Source organism: Ictidomys tridecemlineatus, chromosome 8 (assembly GCF_052094955.1).
Source record: "Ictidomys tridecemlineatus isolate mIctTri1 chromosome 8, mIctTri1.hap1, whole genome shotgun sequence".
Lineage (NCBI taxonomy): Eukaryota > Metazoa > Chordata > Mammalia > Rodentia > Sciuridae > Ictidomys > Ictidomys tridecemlineatus.
In genome coordinates, this window is record NC_135484.1 from 16,005,007 (window position 1) to 16,018,865 (window position 13,859).

Here is a 13,859-nt window from a genome sequence, read left to right on the forward strand (position 1 = left end):
AATGTAGCCCATGGCTTTTTAAGGAGGAGTTGTTAAATATATCACAGTGGGACCATGATGGTGAAGATTTAAAAAGAATAGAAAAGAACAGCCCAGGGACTCTGCCAGTTGGCACATTGCCATTGTGGACATTCATATCTGGTTTGCTTAGTCCAAAGCCTTCAGTTCAGACAAAGGTAGAGGAAGGAGAAGACATATTGATTCAAGTAAAAGAGAAGGTCTCTCAAATTAGTCAGAAAGAGGAAAAGATTCAAGTAAAAGAGAAGGTCTTTCAAGCTAGTGAGACAGAGGAAGGAAGTTTAGAGCAGAAAAAGCCATCAGGGGAAAAGTTACAACAGGAGACTGCTAATAACACCTTTCTATCAGAGAGCGTAAGTGTCCAACCAACAGCACCACCTCTACAGGAGACTGCTACTAACAGCATTCTATCACCAGAGGGCATAAGTGTCCAATCAACAGCACCACCTCCATATGCTAGGAGACTCCCAACCCCCGCAGTTGATAGTTGGGATCCTGAGACAGGATCTCAAATATTAACATGCCCTGTATTTGAGGTAGGAGGGCAGCAAATTTACCAGGGTTTAAATTTCAAAACAGTGAAGGAGTTAAAAGAGGCTGTAACAACCTATGGTCCTCAAGCACCCTTCACTGTAAGCTTGGTCGAATCCATTAACAACTTGAACATGACGCCAGCAGATTGGGCTAAAATGTGTAAAGCTGTGCTAAAGGAGGTCAATACCTGTTATGGAAGGTTGCCAATGAGGAATTTTGCAAGGAGACAGCTAGGCGAAATGCAGCAGCTGGTTATCCTCACAGAAATCTAGATATGTTGTTAGGAAAGGGACCTTATGAGGATCAGCAGCAACAAATTGCATATGATCCTGATATATACGCACAAATTGCTGCAGAGGCGATTAGGGCATGGAAGACTTTACAAGGACATGAAGGTTTACAAGGTCAATTATCTAAGGTAATACAAGGAGCTAATGAACCTTACGCTGAATTTGTAGATAGGCTTATTCAAACAGCTACCAGAATTTTTGGGAATACAGAACAAGCAATGCCACTAATAAAACAATTGGCTTATGACCAAGCGAATCGTTGGTGCAGAGATATCATTAGACCATGGAAACAGGAAGATTTAAACACATAAATTAAATTATGTAGAGACATTAATGAACAAGAGCAAGTCATGGCAGCTGTAGTAAAACAGGCTTTAGATGCCAGAGACATTAATGAACAAGGGCAAATTGTGGCAGCTGCAGTAAAACAGGCTTTATATACCAGGCCAAGAACATGCTACAATTGTCAACAAACAGGACATTTTAAAAGGAATTGCCCCATAGGAGGAGGGTTTAACAAAACTAGGTATCAAAGGAGTAGAATACTGGGTATTCCCATGATGCCATAGAGGGAGACATTGGGCTAATGAATGCTGTTCTCAAACCACCATAGAGGGTACTCCATTATCAAAAAACGAACAAGGACAAGGTGTTTATCCACAATATCGTGGACAAAGGCATCAGGCTCTGTTGCCAAAAAATGGACAGGGGGCCCCAATGCTCCGGGGCCCCAAACCACAAATATACGGAGCACTGGAGGAACCCAGCAACCCCATCAGGGTAGTGACCAGGACACATTGTCCATCAGATCCCTCATCAGACAAACTAGAGGGAGCACAGGGTTGGACATCTGCGCCTCCGCCAGATCAGTACTAACTCCAGAGATGGGAGTTCAAATCATTCCCACAGGGGTAAAAGGACCTCTTCCCAAAGGAACAGTAGGCTTATTATTGGGACGCAGCTCTTCTACTCTAAAAGGACTTTTGATAAGTCCTGGGGTAATTGATCCCGATTATGAAGGTGAAATAAAAATTATAGCCAGTTCTCCAAAGGGTATATCAGTAATTTCACCAGGAGATAGAATAGCATAGTTACTAATAATACCAAGCCTACATGATAAATTTTCCAGTCATTCTATAGAAAGAGGTTCCAAGGGATTAGGCTCCACAGGTGTAGATTGGGCTATGCTTTCTTTAAATTTAGATTCTCACCCCATGCTAAACTAAATATTCAAGGACATGAATTTAATGGGCTACTGGATACAGATGCAGACCTTAGCATCATCTCTCCTCAAGAATGGCCAAAACATTGGCCATTACAACAAGCCCACTCAAACGCTTCGAGGCCTAGGAGCGGAGACTAATCCCCATAGAAGTGCAATGGTATTAGATTGGAAGGATCCTGAAAGATGTGAAGGAACTATACAGCCATATGTATTGGATCATCTTCCCGTAAATTTATGAGGATGAGATGTCTTAGATCAATTAGGTTTGATATTAACAAATAACATCAATCAAAATGCACCCACTATTATGGCTAGACAAGGTTTTAGGAAAGGAAAAAGATTAGAAAAACAAGAACAAGGTATAGCAGCACCAATACAAATAGATCAAGGAACAGACATGGGTTGGATTTTCATAAAGGGCCACTGAGACAATAAAAATTACATGGAAATCAGAAAGACCAGTATGGGTTCCTCAGTGGCCCTTGACTAAAGAAAAGATACAAGTAGCCCATGATCTAGTCAAACAACAATTAGCGGAAGGACATATACAACCTTCTGTATCTCCCCATAATACTCCCATTTTTGTCATCAAAAAGAAATCTGATAAATGGAGATTATTGCAAGATTTAAGAGCCATTAATAACAAAATGGTCATTATGGGACCTGCTCAATCAGGGATTCCTCAATTGTCTGCTTTGCCAAAAACTTGGTACGTTTTAGTTATAGATATTAAAGATTGTTTTTTTTTTCAATTCCAATTCATCCTGAGGATAGTCCATGTTTTGCATTTACTATCCCTGCACTGAATCATGAAGGTCCTGATCAGAGATATGAATGGAAAGTACTCCCTCAAGGGATGGCTAACAGCCCAACTATGTGTCAAATTTATGTTAACAAAGTAATCCAGCCACTTAGAAATCAAAATCCTGAACTACAAATATTTCACTATATGAATGTTGTATTATTAGCACACAAAGATAAAAACATATTGCTAGAATGTTATGCCACACTTATAAATTTATTAAAAAATTATAATCTAGAGATAGCAATAGATAAAGTACAATTAAATTTTCCAATTAATTATTTAGGAGTTCTATTATCCTCAACCATGGTCCGTCCACCAAAAATTTAAATACGAGTAGATCAACTCAAATCACTTAATGACTTTCAAAAGTTATTAGGAGACATAAATTGGATAAGGCCTTATCTAGGTGTTCCAACAGGAGAATTGGGACCTTTATTTGATATCCTAAAAGGTCCATCAGATCCAAATTCACCCCGAATGTTAACACCTGAAGCAAGAAAGGCATTAAAAATGATTGAAACATATATGGAAAATATGCATTTGGATAGAATTGATATAAGTTTGCCTTTATTATTTATTGTACTACCAACAAAAAAATATTCCTACAGGAGTATTTTGGCAAGAAGTTCCATTATTATGGATACATTTATCTTATTCTCCTAACACTATTCTTACTAGGTATCCTGAAGCTGTAGGACAATTAATACTCAAAGGAATAAAAGCAGCAAAGGGAGTGTTTGGAATTTCTCCCAATAAAATTATTACTCCATATACTATGAATCAAATTGATGAGTTAGCTAATGAGTTAAATACTTGAGCAATAATCATGTGCAAATCTAATGTTTCATTTGATAACCACTTACCATCTAATCCTTTATTGTCTTTTTGGTCATTGCATCCTGTAATTTTTCCAAAAATGACAAGAAAAACACCTATCATGAATGCTCGAAATATATTCACTGATGGGTCAAATAATGGTACAGCACCAATAGTTACACCTGATCAAACTTTTACATTTTTAGTACCCAAGCAATCAGCTCAAAAGGTAGAGCTTAATGCAGTATTACAAGCTTTTGTGATGTTTAAAGGTTCTGTATTTAATTTATTTTCTGATAGTCAGTATATAGTTAATGCTATAGTATCCCTTGAAGATGCTGGTAGGATTTCCCCTTCCTCTACTGTTTTCTCTTTGCTTTCCACTATACAAAGTCTAATCTGGGACAGAAAAGATCCATTCTTTATAGGACATATCAGGACACATACAGGATTGCCTGGAGCCCTTAGTTTGGGCAATGATTTAGCAGATAAAACTACACATGACATACATATTTTCTCTACACTAGAAGAAGCTATAAATTTTCATAAAAGGTTCCATGTCAATGCTAATACTTTACAAAAGTGTTTTAAAATAATTAAGGAACAAGCTAGACAAATAATAAAACAATGTCAAAATTGTGTGACCTTTTTACCACAAGTTAATCTTGGAATCAATCCTAGAGGATTGATATCTAACCATATTTTGCAGATGGACGTCACACACTTGCCAGAATTTGGAAAATTAAAATATTTGCATGTTATAGTTGATACTTCTTCTGGATTTTTGATGGGCTCCCTTCATGCCGGAGAAAAAACTAAAGATGTTATAGCTCATTGCTTACAAAATTTTGCCACTGTGAGCGTTCCAAAACAGTTAAAAACAGATAATGCCCCTGGTTATACTTCTACCTCCTTTAAACAATTTTGCTCATCATTTGGCATTACTCATATAATAGGAATCCCATACAATCCACAGGGACAAGGCATAGTTGAAAGAGCTCACCAAACTATTAAAATGTACTTATTAAAGCAAAAAGACAGAATTGGGAAGGGGTATATATTCTCCAAAGATAAACTTAAAATAACCCTTTTTACTCTAAACTTTTAAAATTTGGATTCATCAGGACTTAGTGCTGCAGAAAGGCATATGTGTCCAAAAAGTGTACATAAGTCCAAGGTACTTTGGAAAGATATTCTAACAGGACAATGGAAAGGTCCTGACCCAGTAATTGTCTGGAGTCGGGGGTCTGTTTGTGTGTTTCCTCAGGAAGAACAGCAGCCGATTTGGATTCCAGAGAGATTAACTAAAGCAATTTCTACAGACCAAAAAAGAAGATGATTTGGCTCAAATTCAGAACAGCTGATATCCAAAACTCCAGTTTGGCTATTCTTACATCTGCAACAGAACCAGGATGCTTTTTTCAATATCTATTTTATTATTGCCCTTTCCCATATCATGAAGTTCTATTTTGTTTTTTGAGCTCATACAGACCTAAGTAAATATTTTGCTGATCAGTTCTATTTTTTGACTATACAGTTTTTAAACATTGCAATGGAGATTTCACCTGTAAAAAGTTATAAGGCCTTTACTATCATGTTATGTGTTGTATGTATTATATTATGTGTGCACACTTGTGTTTTGTGTTATATGTTTGAATGTATGTATGTCCATATATCATATATGATGAGCGCTCATGAAAAAATGGATCCAAATTTTTTTATTCACGTGATTTAAATGGTTTAATTTAAATTGGGTAAACAACTGTTAAGGATTGTTTTAATATGTAAACAAAAAAGGAGGATAACAGATCTGTTTGTTTACTTTCACCTTTCCTTTTCATTATATTTAATAATTCTCTTCAAGATAATGTAAATTGTTAAGAAAATTGTTTTCTTTTAGTGCCTTCTGGAATGTTACATAATTTTTTCTTTAGCCATTATTGCCAGAATTCCTATCTTCATCCCAGTGCCGGTGAAGACAAAGATAAAACTAATCTACAGCTTCTGCAATAGCCATCACTGAACTGCTTGTAGACCTTGCCTAGACTATGTGTCACTTGTATGCATTGTGAACTCACTTGTATGCATTGTGAACTATCTGTTGGTGCAGCGACTTGTGGTAGTGTTGGGGTATTTTTGCTGATGTCATCGGTGGTACAATTTTTCCAACAAGAGCCATCAATTGGCTTGGTGTATCTTCCTCCCTTCTGCTTGTCATGATCATTCAGCTAAAATTTGGGGGCCAACAAAGGTGAGGCAAAGAACATCACCCCCCCCCTCTGCTGGTTCCTCTCCACAGATGTGGCTGTATACTGGACTGGTAGTCAATGACGGGTAAGATCCAATTACAATGGTACCAACCTAAGACAGGAGGCTGACACCCTGAGGTCAGCTCATCTGAAGACGGGTAAGGACCATATGTAGTATTGGACAACCTAAGGCAGGCACGGTCCCTAAGCCACGTGCTTATTGTTTAAACAGAGAGGGGGAGATGTTGAGAGCCAAAGCCAAAGGAGCCCCAGCAAACTTCCAGCTGCCAGCAAACTTCCAGCTGCCAGCTGATGATTGGCTCACAGCAGCCCCAGCAACATCTAGCTGATTGGCTCCTCTGCGGTGATGTTCATTGGGCTGTTTCCCTGCCCTTTCAGACCACAGAGCTGCTCATTGGGGGACTTCTTTGGCTCTGCCCACGCGACCCAGCCAATCGGCCTCAAGAGCAGGAGGATATGGGGAGGTGGTGAGGCTTGTGTCGGAGTGAGAGGCTTGTGGGAAGCCGGTGGTGGCAGTTGGGCTCTGAGGGTTTTTTCCTGAGGAGCTGTTTTGTTTGGCGTGTGTGGTTCTAAAAATAAAGTTAGTTTCTTTTGACAAGTGGCTCCTGAATTGTGCCCAGCCAGACTGCGGCACATATTCTCACATCCTACCTCATAAACATCTCCTCCAACCACCTAGTCCACCTTCCACCATCAGAAACTGTAAACCATTATGCAAACCTATTGATTATATTGTTGAAGAAAACCAAACTCATCATTTATGTTCATAGTGACAATACTGTAAACATAAAAATAGAAGCTAACTGATATATGGCTGTACCTTCGATACATTGAGGGCTATAATGTTAATCTCTCCCTTAAAAATGAAGTATGGGTAACCTGTAGGCACACTATAAGGCAATAGGACAAAAGCTGTAATATCTCAGACCTATACTGCAAGAGAGGAAGACACATAGACATCATTAAAAAAAAAAAAGAAAGGAAAGTGCCCCAAATAAACCAAGATACTATAACAATAGAATTCATAGATAGTGAAGTAGGTAAAATATCAGAGAAGGAGTTCATAATATACATAATTAAAATGATTGGGGAAGAACAACCTAAGTGAGCAGATAAAGGTAATAATCAATCACTCCAACAAAGAGATAAGAGAACAAATTCAGGTGATCATTGATCACACCAACAAAGAGATCAGAGAGCAAACACAGATTACAAGAGATTACTTCAAGAAAGATATAGAGATACTGAAAAAAAAAAGAAATCCTTGAAATGAAAGAAACAATAAGCAAAAAAAAAAAAAAAAAAAACCTCAATAATTAACATCATCACCAGACTAGATGACTTGGAAAACAGAACCTCAGACTGAAGACAAAATATACATTCTTGAAAATAAAGTTGACCTGACAGTAAAGATAGTAGGAAACCATGAACAGAACATCCAAGAATTGTGGGATACCATCAAAAGACCAAATTTAAGATTTACTGGGATATTGGAGGGTTCAGAGATTCAAACCAAAGGAATGCACAATCTCTTCAATGAAATAATATCCAAAAATTTCCCAAGCATGAAGAATGAATTGAAAAATCAAATATAAGAGGCCTATAGGACACCAAGTGTACAAAATTACAACAGATCTACACCAAGACACATTATAATGAAAATGCTTAGCATGCAGAATAAGGATAGAATTTCAAAGGCCACAAGAGAGAAAAATCAGATTACCTCTGAGAGAAAACCAATGCAAATCTCAGCAGATTTTTCAACCCAGACTCTCAAAGCTAGGAGATCCTGGAACAACATATACCAAGCCCTAAAAGATAATGGATACCAACCAACAATATTATATCCAGCAAAATTAAGCTTCAAATTCGACAATGAAATAAAAACCTTCCATGATAAACAAAAGCTAAAAGAATTTACAGCAAGAAAGCCTGAACTACAGAACATTCTTGGCAAAATATTCCACGAGGAGAGAATGAAAAGCAACAATGAAAATCTGCAAAGGGAAGAACTTCAATAAAAGAAAAGCAAATTAAAGGAGAAACCAAGTCAAGCTAAATACTAAAAATAAACAAAAATGCCCGGTTATCCAAATCATATTTCAGTAATAACCCTAAATGTTAATGGCTTAAAGTTACCAATCAAAATACATAGGCTGTTAGATTGGATTTTAAAAAAACAGAAGAACCAACAATATGCTGCCTTTAAGAGATTCATGTCATAGAAAAAGATGCCCACAGACTGAAAGTGAAATGTTAGGATAAAATATACCATTCACATGGCCTACATAAGTAAGCAGGGGTTTCCATCCTCATATCAAATAAAGTAGACTTCAAGCAAAAGTTAATCCAAAGGGATAAAGATGGACATTTCATACTGCTTAATGGAACCATACATCAACAAGGCATAACAGTTATAAATATATAAACCCCCAAAAGTGGAGCATCTACGTTCATCAATCAAACTCTTCTCAAGTTCAAGAGTCAAATAGATCACAACACAATAATTCTGAGTAACTTTAACACCTTTTCACCACTAGATAGATCTACCAAACAAAAGCTTAAAAAAGAAACTATAGAACTTAATAATACAATTAATAACTTAGACTTAACTGAGCTTAATTATAATCCATCAATGAATGAATACACTTTCTTCTCAGTAGCACATGGATCCTTCCCTAAAATTGACCATATGTTATTATGCCACAAAACAAATTTTAGTAAATACTGAAAAGTAGAGATACTACCCTGCATTCTATCAGACAATAATGGAATGCAATTAGAAATTAATGAGAAAATAAAAAATAAATGCTACTCCAACACCTGGAGACTAAATACTATGCTACCAAATGAGCAATGATTAACAAAAGATATCAATGAAGAGATGAAAAAATTCTTAAAAGTAAATGAGAACATTGATACAACATATTGAAATCTCTGGGAAACTGTGAAGGCTGTTTTAACAGGAAAGTTCATTGCATGGAGTTCATTCCTTCAAAGAAGAAAAAGTCAACAAGTAAATGACCTAACATTACATCTCAAAGCCATAGGAAGAGAAGAACAACTCAACCCCCAAAGCAGCAGAAGGTAGGAGATAATTAAAATTAGAGCTGAAATCAATGAAATTGAAACAAAACAACAATTGAAAATATTGACAAAACAAAAAGTTGGTTCTTTGAAAAAATAAGTAAAATTGATAAACCCTTAGCCATGCTAACAAAGATAAGGAGAGAGAAAACAAAAATTATTAACATCCATGATGAAAAAGTAAATATCATGATGGACACAACAGAAATACAGAAGATAATTAGAAATTATTTTGAAAATTTGTACTCCAATAAAGTGGAAAATATCAAAGACATCAACAAATTTGTCAAGGCATATGATATGCCTAATCTAAATCAGAATAATATACACAATTTCAACAGATCAAATTCAAGCAAGGAAATAGAGGACTCCATCAGAAGTCTACAAACCAAGAAAAGCCCAGGACCAGATGGATACACAACTAAGTTCTAAAAGACCTTTAAAAAGAACTGACACCAAAATGTCTCAAACTATTTCATGAAATAGAAAAATTGTCAAAATAACTATACTACCAAAAGCACTACATAGATTCAATGGAATTCCAATCAGAATCCCAGTGGCATTTCTTATAGAAATACAGAAAGCAATCATGAAATTCATCTGGAAACATAAGAGACCCAGAATAGGTAAAGCAATCCTTAGCAAGAAGAGTGAGGCTGGTAGCATCACTATTGTAGAACTAAAACTATACTACAGAGCAACAGTAACAGAAACACCATAGCATTGGCACCAAAACTGGCACTCTTACTGGGTAGACCAATGGTACAGAACAGAGGACACAGAGACTAACCCACAAAATTACAATCATCTTATCTTAGAAAAAGTGCCAAAAATATACATTGGAGAAAAGATAGCCTCTTCAACAAATGGTGCTGGGAAAACTGGAAATCCATATGCTACAAAATTAAATTAAACCCCTATATCTCACCATGCACAAAACTCAACTCAAAGTGAATCAAGGACCTAGCAATTAAACCAGAGACCCTGTGTCTAATAGAAAAAAAAATAGGCCCTAATATCCACCATGTGGGATTAGGCCCCAACTTCCTTAATAAAACTTCTTTGGCGCAAGAATTAAAATCAAAAATGAATAAATGAGATGGACTCAAACTAAAAAGTTTCTTCTCAGCAAAACAAACAATTAGTGAAGTGAATAGAGAGCCTACAGAATGGGAGCAGAGCTTTACCACAAGCACATCAGATAGAGCATTAATCTCTAGAATACATAAAGCATTCAAAAAATCTAACACCAAAAACAAATAACCCAATCAATAAATGGGCCAAGGAACTGAACAGACACTTCTCAGAAGAGGATATACAATCAATCAACAAACATATGAAAAAATGTTCATCATCTCTAGCAATTAGAAAATGCAAATAAAAACTACTTTAAGATTTCATCTCACTCCAGTCAGAATGTCAGTTATCAAGAATACAAACAGCAATAAGTGTTGGTAAGCATGTGGGCAAAAAAGCACACTCTTACATTGCTGGTGGGACTGCAAATTGGTACAGCCAATCTGGAAAGCAGTGTGGAGATTCCTTGGAAAACTGGGAATGGAGCCACCATCTGACCCAGCTATCCCACTCCTCAGTTCATACCCAATGGACTTAAAAAGAGCATATTACAGGGATACGGCCATATCAATGTTTATAGCAGCACAATTCACAATAGTTAAACTGTGGAACCAACCTAGATGCCCTTCAGTAGATGAATGGGTAGGAAAACTTTGGTATATATACACAATGGAAGATTATCTGCATTAAAAGAAAATAAAATCATGTCAATTGCAGGTAAATGGATGAAGTTGGAGAATATCATGCTAAGTTAAGCATGCCAATCCCACAAAACCAAAAGCCAAATAGTTTCTTTTTTTTTTTTTAAAGAGAGAGTGAGAGAGGAGAGAGAGAGAGAGAGAGAGAGAGAGAGAGAGAGAGAGAGAGAGAGAGAGAATTTTTAATATTTATTTTTTAGTTCTCGGCAGACACAACATCTTTGTTGGTATGTGGTGCTGAGGATCGAACCCGGGCCGCACGCATGCCAGGCGAGCGCGCTACCGCTTGAGCCACATCCCCAGCCCCCCAAATAGTTTCTTTGATATGAGGACACAGACATAATGGTGATTGGGGGTGAGCCTGGGAAGAAGGAAGATACTTTAGATAGGGCAAAGGGGAAGGTGGGGAAGGAAGGGGGCAAGAGGGTAGGAATGATTGTGGAATGAGTTAGACATCATTACCCTAAGTACATGTATAAGACATGAGTGGTGTGAAAATATTCTATGTACAATCAGTGTCTTGAAAAATTGTGTTCTGTACGTATAATATGAAATAAATTGCATGCTGCCATGATGTATAACAAATCAGAATAAATTTTTAAAAACAAGTTAAAAAAGCAGAGAGAATAACTTTCAGTAGACTTTCAATTGATGCTTGATAAAGACATTCTCAATGCAGTTTTCAGATTTTGTGCTCAAGTGTTAAAAATTCAGTTACCTAAAGACAAGAATGTATGAATAATAGAAGTGGGTACTTAGGGGAGAAAGATATGAATGTAACATTTTAGAATTTGGACTATGCAAATACTAAAGGATAATGATTTAATTAATGTATGTAATGCTATTTGTTAAGTACTAAGTCAAATCTAAAATGTAAAGATCAATATTTTCAGCTTAGGCCGGGCCTGATAGAGCATGCCTTCAATCCCTGCAGCTTAAGAGGTTGATAGGAGCATCAGGAGTTCAAAGGCAGCTTCAGCAACAGTGAGGTTCTAAGCAACTCAGTGATGAAACCCTGTCTCTAAATAAAATAAAATATAGGGCTGGGGATGGTCCAGTGGCTGAGTGCCCCTGAGTTCAATTCCTTTTAGTACCCCCCCCCCAGAAAATTTCAGATTAATATTTTATGTTTTTGTTCATAAAATTTTTGCATTGGTACTAACAATAGGTGTTTGAAATGAAAATATTTAATTTCCTACTTGTTGCTGTTATTCATTTTGAAAGTTTACAATGTGTGAGGAACTAGAGCAAAACTTTATAATCTTTCAACCACAATATTGGCTAACAGGCCCAAAAGTAGGAAAAACAGTAGTGGAAGATTTACAAATTCCCACAACCACCTAGAAATAATTTTAGGAAAAGCATTTTCCTATTAACTCATAGACAGGGACTCTTGAAAATGAAGAAGAATTAGTACCAGTTACTTTCTTGCCTTTCACCCTTTGGTCAGACTTGGTCAGTGAGTGGAGCAAGACAAGTCAATCTACATAACTGAAACTGCTTGTGCAAAAGAGCTCAGGTTTTTTGCTTGTTTTGGGGTTTTGTGCTGGGGATCAAAGCTGTGCCCTGGCTCTGTTCGTCAGCTTCCCCTCTTTCGATCACTATGACAAAATATTGAGAGAATTAATGTATAATATTAATATATGCTCCCAGTTTGGGAGGTTTTGGGCCTGTGGTCCTGTGGGGCAAGGCAGCATGTCATGGTGGGAGAACAGAACTCTCAGTAACTCCCCCATGGCATCCCCCCATCTTAAAGTTTCCGCCAAGTCCTAACAGTGCCACACTAGGGCCAAGTCTTTAACCCAGGGGCTTTGGGGTACATTCTAGATCCAAACTATAGTACTGGTGCATGCTAGGCCAGTGCTATGCCACTGAGCTTCATCTCCAGTCCCCAGGTCAACTGGAAATAGTCTCACTTCTGAATCAAGAGGAAGCACCTGGGGGGGGGGGGCTGGGGTGGGAATAGGAGGGGACAAAACTATACCCAGACCCCAGAGGCAGAGTGCTGCAGGGGGCCTGGCCTGGAGGAAAAGGCTCTGACCTCCCTTAGGTCCAAGTGCCTTAAGGATGACAGGGACAGTCTGAATTACACTCTCTTTTCATCCAGGCTCTGCTCCCTCCTTTCTTTCTTTGGGAGGCGCTGGCAGTAGAATTTGAGGGATCAAAATGACAGGAAGCCCACCTCCGAGCCCTCCTCAGTCTCCAGACTTCCCTTAGGGGCTCCTTCCCGCTGGTCCACTCCCCTGCAGCAGGTTCTTGACCTTGAGCCTGTGGTGGGAGCCAAGGGACCCAGGTAGCCCAGAGAGTGGAAAAGAAGAAAAAGTTAGGGCAGGCATAGAAGGGAGTGATACTGCAGGAGGGAGAGTTGGCTTGGTGTAGGTCCCCAGTGCCCCCTCCATAGAGGAAGTGGGACATGGGAGGATCCCTCTACCTCAGCAAGGGGAATGATGATTCTGCCGGATCATGGTGGCTCTGGCAGGTGGAGGACTTGGTCCAACCGGATGCAGGAAGAGCGCACTGCAGGCTTCTGGCCCCTGCTTTTAAAGGCTCTGACCTCTGCCCAGGTCGTGCCTTGCTCCCCAGCGCCTTCAGGATGGCAAGTGCAGTGCCCATATTCTTTCTTATCATCCAGGCTGAGCTCCGCCTTACTTTCTTCCTTTTGCTCTGGCCAGTGAGTTGTAGAATGGAACTTATGGGGACATCTCCGTCCCCTCCTCAGTCCCCAGACTGCGGGCTCTGTCCCACAGGGGCACTTCCTGCATCAGGTTCTAGACCCTGCGCCTGCAGAGGGGACAGGAGACAGAACTAGACCAGGGAGCAGAAAAGAGATGAAAAGATTAGGGGAAGTGGGATAGGAGGAAGTGAGCTAGCAGGAGAGAGCCAGATGGCTTGGTGCAGGTTTCAGGTGCCACTTCTGTCCTCACTAGGGGAGGGGGGGCACTGAGCCTCTTTGTCCAGGGGCCCAAGAGCATGAAAGAACCACAGTGAAAGGGTGTGGGTTTTCCAGCTGAGGATGGCATTTACTTATGCACACTAGGG

General features: G+C 38.6%; 1 long non-coding RNA gene across 1 annotated transcript in view; it reads right to left on the bottom strand.

Annotated features, from left to right (window-relative positions):
- LOC144366000 (uncharacterized) overlaps positions 1–13,859 on the bottom strand; it is a 133,139-nt gene that overhangs the window by 1,562 nt on the left and 117,718 nt on the right. The gene's annotated exons all lie outside the window — the stretch shown is intronic.